We start from the raw sequence: 9,833 nt of genomic DNA on the forward strand, positions 1-9,833 counted from the left end.
ATATATATATATATATATATATATACATACATGCATACATACATAGATACATTCATACATAGATACATTCATACATACATTCATACATACATACATACATACATACATACATGCATACGTACGTACGTACATATATTGTTGTCAAATATATGCGTGTGTGTGTGTGTGTTTTGTACATGACTTTAGTACATGAGAAATCTGGGTTGTTCTTTGTAATACAAATTAATGGAATTTCCACAATCTCTATACTGCCTGCTTTGTAACACTCATTCGAAAGGTGGTTCGTTTTGATAAACCCTCCTACCTGTTGATTTGACTATATGATCGTCATTGCTCGCACATTTGTTTTGCCGGGTGTGTCTAGCTAAACTATCAGCTCAAGACGTCCCAATTCCAAGTAGCAATTAAACAATGAGTAACTTTATTATCATCGCAGCCATGTAGTTAAGGAGCTTGCTTCCCAAATGAATGAATTCTGGATTGATTCCCCTCGGTTCACCGAATTTTTGCGTATGATATTTAGTAGACCGACATCGTGAGAGCCTGTTGAAAAGTGAGATTTAGTACTTCCTTATTAGCTTCAATCTTTCAAGCATTTTCGCACCATCACTTGGACCATGAGCATGTGTTATGATATGACCACGTGACCATTCACACCTCCGCAAATGTAGATATGTATTACACAAAGAATATGCACCTCCTCACCCACGATAACCACCCACACACACAACCTCTCCACACACACTCAACACAACCTCCTCACACACAGAAACTTCCACACCCTCCCAACCACAGCCAAACTCATACCTTCTCAACTTCACGTTCTGTTCATTTCTACACGCTAACCTAAGTTGGACACAACTTGCATCAAGAGAGTTCCAACTGTGGCTAATTTTTGTACAATATTATTAAATAAACGTTGATATAGAGATGGCGGGGTTTGCTTTGAGAGCAATTTACTTGCTATTTCTAGCAAGGTGCACGACCCTGTCAATATTGCTGCTGTGTTCGCTTCTCTTCTGCCTCACAAAAACATCAAGGTGAAGTCAACGGGATCTTTCCATCTGCTAAAAATAGGAGGAAAATCTTCCTCAAATCGGTGCTCTGCATAATGTGACCCCAGACTCCTACGTCGGAAAAAGACAGGATAATCACAGTTGGAATTGCTTGGAGTAAACCTAGGGTTAAACAACTTCAACAACAACTTCAACAAGAAAATAATTATTTTTTCGTTGTGTGTTTTTTTGTTTTTGTTCCGACGCATATAATTGCTTTGTGGCTTGTGTTAATGATATGATAACGAAATTATTTAAAGCAGAAAGAACCATTACTTGTAAAGTCGATGAGAAGCGCCGCCAGTTAGCAGAATATTTTATATCAATATTAAAAGTTAGTGTGTCTTTGCTATATTTTCGGAATTTGTTCAAAAATATTCTAGATTGTATGAGTTTAGGAAGACAGTATTGGGCCAAAGTCGCTATGAACAGCCGTCATTATCATCATCATCATCATCATTGTCACCGCCATTGCTGTTATAATCGTCGTCATCATTACATTCACTATCTTTACTCCACCCCTTCTATTAAGGTCACCATAATCTACCCGTCGTCATCATCATCACTACCACCAATACCAACAGCAGCAACACGAATACTTCCACCATCGTGACCACCACCACCACCATCTACAGCACAGCCATGGTCATCATTGCCTTTATCCTTACCGTAACCATTACTACCATCGCTACCTTAATGACCTCATCGTCACCAGCACCGACGTGACTATCATCACTACCACTACAACCACCACCATGTTCACCACTACTAACAACGCCATTACATACGCATACCATGTTCAAACTTGGATATTAAGTGTCACTTAACCATGGGATTAATGATGGACGAATTGTAACATAAAATTTCCTACGAAAATGGCGACGAATAACGTCTTTAGGAGAGGTTCTGCGGACATAAAACCTGACTATACATACAGAAACATCGTTAAATTAAAGTTAAATGTTCCAAGAAGTCTAAAGATGAAGGAGAGATAGAGAGAGAAATGAAGGAAAGAAAGAGAGAGCGAGGGTGAAAGAGATGAGGGCGGAAAGAAACACAGGAGTTGTTCTATTGTACAGAGGATATAAAATGAAGAGCAAAATAGTTAAAATTGAAATACAGTGGGATGTCTCATACGTAGTATAGTAAGTGGAAAAACTTCGATCAAACGACAGTATCTTAGCAATTAGTACACACAGCCTCCCTGTAGGAGTGTTTAAAATTAACAGCAACAGGCTAAGGCGATAACTTTAAGATTAGGTGATTTAAACTGTTGGACAATAGAGACAATGAAGATTGTCGTAGATGTGGAAGAAAGACGTGATGGTTGCCTTTTGTAAGAATAAAAACCATGTTTTGGTGTTATAAAACCTTTTCAAACATATTCTACTCGAAAAGACTAATACTGATCTATATATATATATATATATATACATATATATACGCACAAACAAATGCATACACACACACAAACATACATATATGTATTATGCGTATATATATATATATATATATATATATATATATTTAATAATCAAGGATAAAATCTTTATGAGATTTTATGGAATAGCCAGTATGTAATAAACCATATCGGTAATAATCAATACAAGTATATATAATCACATATATATAATTATAATAATAAGGACACTAATGAATAGTGCCACATGCTAGAAATAGACGCCAAATGGCTTTAAGAACTAGAATTACTTACTCCATCAGCACGGATTGAAAGCGAGGAAAGTGAATAAGATGTCTTAAAAGATTTCTGGTTTAGAGATGTATAATCAACTTTCATCAGTATATTTTGACCAATTGTACATAATTATAAACATATATACATATCAATACGAATATCACGTATCCCGCATTTATATACGAGCTAAATCTAATTTATACACCTCAACACGTGCATATACGATCGAAAATAATACCGCAGTAACCATTCTGGTCGGAGCAATTTGTATTTATTTATTTAACAATCAAGGATAAAGTCTTTATAAGATTTTATCAAGAAGCGATATTCGTATAGGTATGTATAAATGTTTACAATTATGTACAATTGGTCAAACTATACTGATGAAGGTTGGAGGTTTTACATCTCTAAACCATAAATCGATCTATAGTTAAAACTCTTTTAAGAAATCTTATTCACTTTCCTCGCTTCCAATCCGTGCTAATGGAGCGATTAACTGTAGTTCTTAGAGCCACTTGGCGTCTATTTCTAACATGTGTTGCTACTCATTAGTGCCTTTATTATTATAATTATATATATATATATAAACTCTTTAACTCTTCAATTTGTCTCAGCTTTAAAGCTGCAGTCATGCTGGGGCACCACCGTTGGCTGTACTTCACCTTCATTATTTGAAACCTCTTCTAATATGCGGTATTTGGTGAATGTGGAACTTTGATGCTGCTGCTCTCATCTGTATTTCCTACCATGAGGTAGGCTCATCTGGAACCAACATGCAGATCTCTCCGGTATTTTGGAAGGATATTGAAGAGCTGTGGGCCCTTGAAACCCAAGCTGTTTCAGTATCTAGTCCTGTATTTTGATGGTAATTGTGAGATCTTTGGCCTTATGCAGTGGTACCCTATTCAGTTATTTGTGTAACTTTCAATGCCAAAGTTTTTGCAAGGCTTTCCAGGATTTTCCAGATGTATATCACTGCATATCTATCCCGCCTTCGTTCGAGGTAGAAGAGTCTTAACTCTTTCAGCCTTTCCCAGTAGTTGATACGTTGCATTGAGACGATTTTCTTTGTGTAACTTCATTGGATTGGTTCGAGTTCCACCGCGAATTTTATACTGTATGGTGACCACAGCTGGGAGCAGTAGTCCAAGCGTCTAAGAGCATATGCCCTCCAAAGGACCATCACAGTTTTTCCTGTTTTGAAAGTTCGGAGGATCCATCCAGGTAGCCGTCTGCATTATCTTGCCAAATGAGTAATATGCGTCTTTATTCATGTCAATGCCCAGGTTTGATCCTCTTTGAGGATCTCTTTATCAATCGACTTCTAATTAGTTTTATGAAAATTCAGATTGGAGAGATTTCAGGTGCTTCGTATAGGGCGTATATCTGTAGGGGCTTTTGGTCCATATGTTTGTTATGTTTTGATCCGAGACTAGTGTCATTACCACTTTCACATTATGGCTGACGTCCATATTGTTTATGAAGCAGAGATCCAGTATATTATTCGCCGTCGCTGGTTGCAGCACAATTTTCTCCATGAATAATTATGATATTATAGTATATTTATTTATAATATATATAATAGGTGCGGAATGGCTGTGAGATGAGAAGGCGCAGGTGTGGCTGTGCAGTAAGAAGCTTGCCTCCAAACCATATGGTTGCGAGTTCAGTCCAATTGGGCAAGTGTCTTCTACTATATACTCGGACCGACCAAAGCTTTGTAAGTGTATTTGGCTGGACAGAAACTGAAAAAAGCCCGTCATGCGTGTGTGTGTGTGTGTGTGTGTGTGTGTGTGTGTGTGTGTGTGTGTGTTTGTGTTTGTGTCTGTGTGTGAATGTATTTGTGTGTGTTTGTGTCTGTGTTTGTCCCCCGCCCCCATCGCTGGTGTTGGTATGTTTATGTACTCATAACCTAGAGGTTCGGCAAAGGAGACCAATAAAATAAGTACTGAGGTATATTCGTTCAACTAATATCCCTTCAAGGTGGTGCTCCAGCATGGCTTCAGTGAAATGACTGAAACTAGTAAAAGAATAAAAGAATAAAGGATTAATATATATATATATGTATATGTTGTTGTACTTGGGGATGGTCATATTGCCAGTTTAGCCAATATATATATATATATATATATATATATATATATATATATAAAGAGAGAGAGGGAGAAAGAGAGAGAGAGGGAGAAAGAGAGAGAGAGGGAGAAAGAGAGAGAGAGAGGGAGAAAGAGGGAGAGAGAGGAAATGCGAGGACCTGTAGTGGTACTGATTACGGACGTCAACAATATTGTTGAGTAAGCAAATACCTGAACGAGTGGAGTGTTCCGTAGACAAAATACAAAATACAGTAGGGCTTCACATATGTCATATAGTGATGAGGAAACATTTTAGCTAACTCAAGTTATCCAAATAATTGATAGATAAAAACTGTCTCTACGATTGTTTAAAATTTGAAATCAATAAATATGGTGGATAACTCAAGTTAATCCAATTGATTGAAATATGGTTGACAATATAGACAAAGGAGATTCGCTTAGCTATAGTGTTCAAGATATGTTTCCTGGGAGGTACTACTCTATTGTAATGACTGGTTCTACTGGCAATATGTAATGATGTGTTGTAATGTGTAGTAATGTATGGCAACGTCTAGCAATGTTTAGTAGCATGTAGCAGCGTGTAGAAATTTGTAACATGTAGCAATGGGTAGTAATGTGTAGCGACATGTAGCAACGTTTCGCAATGTGTAGCAGCATATAGTAATGTGTCGCCATCTGTAGCAAGATGTAGTAATGTTGCAATGTGCACTGATGCGTAGTTACGCATAGGAATGTGTAGCAAGCAATTTTGTATTTGAAGCATTTTCAATTTTGATTATCATTATGATGCGTTCAGATCAGATTTGCATCAGGTGATATCATAAAAGAGTATCATGTATTTCGTGCCCGGGCCATCGATACTGTAGACTAGTAATATCGTTCTAAGGTGCGATTTTGGTCTGTTGAGTCCGGGTGGATTGTTGTATCACCAATTGTTACGACATTACTTTTTTTTTTACACTATAACGGTGTAGTAACAATTAACACATAACGAAGCAGAGTAACAACAACGTAACAATCCAACAAACTCGAACTATACACAAACTATACACGAACCAACGAACGATATTCTGACAAAGGACACCTTACGATTTCCGGCAATTAACGCCTATCTCTGTCTCCTCTCACTCACACCGCTACTATCTATGTTCGATCAGTCAGTTTATTCTCGTATGGGGGGTATCGTCACTCTCGCCACAACGTCTCCCCTTTTGAAATTTCGACTTCCTTGTCGAAAATATGCCTGTCACGACCAGATGAATTTTTAACGAAATTCCAATATTTTTCTCGCATACTCAGATATTGAAAGTCAGGTTTGTTATTCTTCCACGAGAAATACATGGAATTTTCTTTGAGGCTAAAATAAGAACTTTGACATATAACATCTTCCTATGTTTCTAGTCTCTAGATACGTTGTCAGCTTTTTGCTTTCAGTCTTAGGGCTTCATATATATATATATATATATATATATATATATATATATATATATATACACTGGTAGACAGACAAACGTTCCAGGTTAGACAAAAAGTAATATGATCAAATGATGCTGGTACTATACACCAAATCACAAAATTAATAAGACGCCAAAACACCATGTTTACAGATGGCATTCACCATCCACCAATGGTTTTGTAGGAAGTTGAATACCGTTGAGAAATATACGAATATTAGTTATGTCTGAAAATAAGATTTTTGAAATGTTTTACAATAAAATCGATAATGTTGTTTACCATAAAGCTATCGATTAAATAGAGACATCATTATCTTTCATTTTATATTCTTTGGTGTCTTGAATTATCTGAGAAAATAAAATGTGTCTCTGAAATATTTTGAAGGTCTATCAAACTAGCATATTTGTCTTATACCAACTAATGTATACGTTAAATAAAAACAACAACAATAAGAAAGAACAACGACAACATAAACAGCAACAGCATCAGCAGCAAAACTATCAATGACCATAACAACAACAACAGCAGTAGTAACAGCGACAAGAACAGTAATAATAACAACAACAACAAATACATTCCAATTTCGGATGATATAGCAAACGAACTGTTGTATAATCGCAAAAGAAATTGGGCGGAAGAGAAAGATTCGTGGGTGGGTTTTTATTCTTGTTCCACTATCTTAAATTAGTTCTTATATGTATGTGTGTGTGTGTGCGCGCGCACGCGTGTGTGTGTGTGTGTGCGCGCACGCGTGTGTGTGTGTGTGCGCGCACGCGTGTGTGTGTGTGTGTGTAAACCCGGTGTCTTGACATTAATAAGCATATAGCATTTTCTACATTGTCCTCATTAAGCTTGACAATTCTCTCTCTTATTCTTATTCGCTTACCCAAATGCAGTATTAGTGAGACTACAAAGCAACTTGTATTTATTGATTATACTACCTCAGTGGAGCAGCTAAATTGTTCTGAAAAGAAACACGTAATTATTTTTCAAGATGACTTTCAGCCAAACATGGAAATTTATAACAAAAATTAGATGGATCTCCGCTGTTTAATATTATTATTATTCATTTAGTCCTTCGATTGAAATAACGTTTAAGTGGTGGGTTTTCACAAACACAATTACGCTTTACGTCATTCTTAAGCGAAAACAGCTTTGGCATAATTTGAGATAAAGCTTGGCCTAAGACATCCGACGGCCTTCTACACAGTTTATGTCGTCCGAGAGCATGAACTGACTCAAATAAATTGTAAATTAGATTTGCAGAAGATGGCACACAATCGGACGGAACCAAGTACGACATAATTGCTAAGTGAATTTCTTACCATTTAGCTATTATAGTATGTCTACAGATGTGAGTGCGTGTGTGTGTATGTGTTTCCTTGGAGTAAATCAAATATATCTTGTTTGATTCCCAATCCGTTTTCGCCAAAGCAAGACTTTATTTGGGATCACTCGTAAAAAAAAAAAAGAAGAAATCCTTTGCAGAAACGGTCTGCATGATTTTCGATTTTCCAGCGAATCTCAAGTCAATCCCATGTAATCCGGGGCAACTTTTCACGTGGTCGGATCATTGGTCACTAAACCGACATTTCCACGAAGCTTACTTGGTTAGGAAGCTGATTTGGACACTCTGCAGGATGAAAAACAAAATTTGTCAAAGGGCGGAAGAACGCACAATACAGTGAATACAGGATTTAAAGTCAATGACAAAATAATAACCGAGCCAGGGTAACAGCGAAGCCATGGGGATCAGCATGACCATATTTCAAGTCGGGCGTATTGTTCTTCATTCATCGATACTACATGTCACACTCTGGACAAAAGTGCTTCTTCAGCCAGCGCTCAGTCTAGGGCCAACCAATCAAGTTAGCATATTACTTCCACATGATAGAACTGGCGATTCGTCAGCTGAGTTTAGCGACTTGAAAACACTATGGAGTTCTGGCACCTCATAGGCATCACTAATTGGTTCGATGACCTGTAATAGTTGTATTAGTTTGCAGATATAGCCAACACGCCTACTTATGACTCCATAGTATTGTATTATTTATCATCCTTATTTGACGAAAATGAATTGGGACATTGCATAGAAATATCTCACTTGCTACACTAAATATAGTATATCAACTGAATACGCAAATATATACAGATGAAATGTAGCTCAATGGCTAAAAAATTCCATTAGGAATTATGTTGTGCCAGGTTCGGTCCTCATTCGTTAGCGCAGTGAATCTCAGCCGGTGTTCATATGGCTTTTGGGATCCATATTCGATTTTGCTGTTAGAATTTATGTGCAAGTAATTGATTATACTTCTAAAATACATAAATCATTCAACAGTTTTCTTTATATTATTCCTAATATTTAATTATGAAAATACAACATGACTTTTTAAACGTCGAATGGCTGTGAAGGTCCAGTTGAGTAAAATGAGAATCAAAGTGGATCCATAGGCAGAAAATGGTTAAGAACCACTGCGTTAGGATTTGGCTTGGCTGCTACTTCTACCAGGTCAGTGAGCAGGTTCATGCATGATTGCTAACTTTCTCCAGTTTTGCTGCTGTTTTTATTACTGTAATTGTTATTCTCGTTATTAATAACTTTCGTCATTGAGTGTGTTACGCGTTTTACACTTTTTTTTTCTCTCTTTTACTTTTTATGAGATATTCACTTCTTTTTGTTGTGTGTTGTGTTGTGCATTCATTGAACAAAAGTCTGTGACGCAGTCAAAGCTATTTATAAAGTCTTGACTTGTTTATGAGCTACGATGTAAAATAAGCCGAGATGCTCAAAATGAACCGGTGTCACTAACAAGGATGACTTGCCTTTCTGCTTATTCAACGACACGGTCTGTTTCGTGAGAAATTACAACTTAAATGGAAACGAGCCACGCCAACGTCCTTGACATCGTGTGTATACACTTCGTCAGCAATACTCTCTGTCTGTCAGTCTGTCTGTCTCTCTCTTTCTCTCTCTCTCACACACACACACACACACATATATATATACACGCGCGCGCGCACACACACGCACATTCACATATTCATAGATATATAAATATAGACAGATCATACATACATATAGATATATAGAGAGAAGAGATAGACAGAGAAAGAGAGAGAGAGAAAGCGTCAGAGAGACAGACCGACAGATGTATACACTATGTACGTGGGGCGTATACACATATAACGTATATTGAATGTGTGTGTGTGTGTGTGTGTGTGTATATATATATGTATATCTTCGAAACGTCGAGTTAGAATAGAGGCAACTGATGAATAATTCCAAGTGGCTTTCTGTTTTCCTATGTGTTCGTTCCGTTGTCTAGTTCATTGTTCTAACGTCCTGTACCCTGATATGCATCTATATACACATGTAGATGAAAGTATATACATATATGTGTGTATACATGCATATATATTTTTTGTATTATATATATATATATATATATATATATATATATATACAGTTCTATATTTAAGAGATGAGGAATTATTTACATTATTTACATTATCTACATTTGACGGATATTC

The sequence above is a fragment of the Octopus bimaculoides genome, chromosome 17 (genome assembly GCF_001194135.2).
Source record: "Octopus bimaculoides isolate UCB-OBI-ISO-001 chromosome 17, ASM119413v2, whole genome shotgun sequence".
Classification (NCBI taxonomy): domain Eukaryota; kingdom Metazoa; phylum Mollusca; class Cephalopoda; order Octopoda; family Octopodidae; genus Octopus; species Octopus bimaculoides.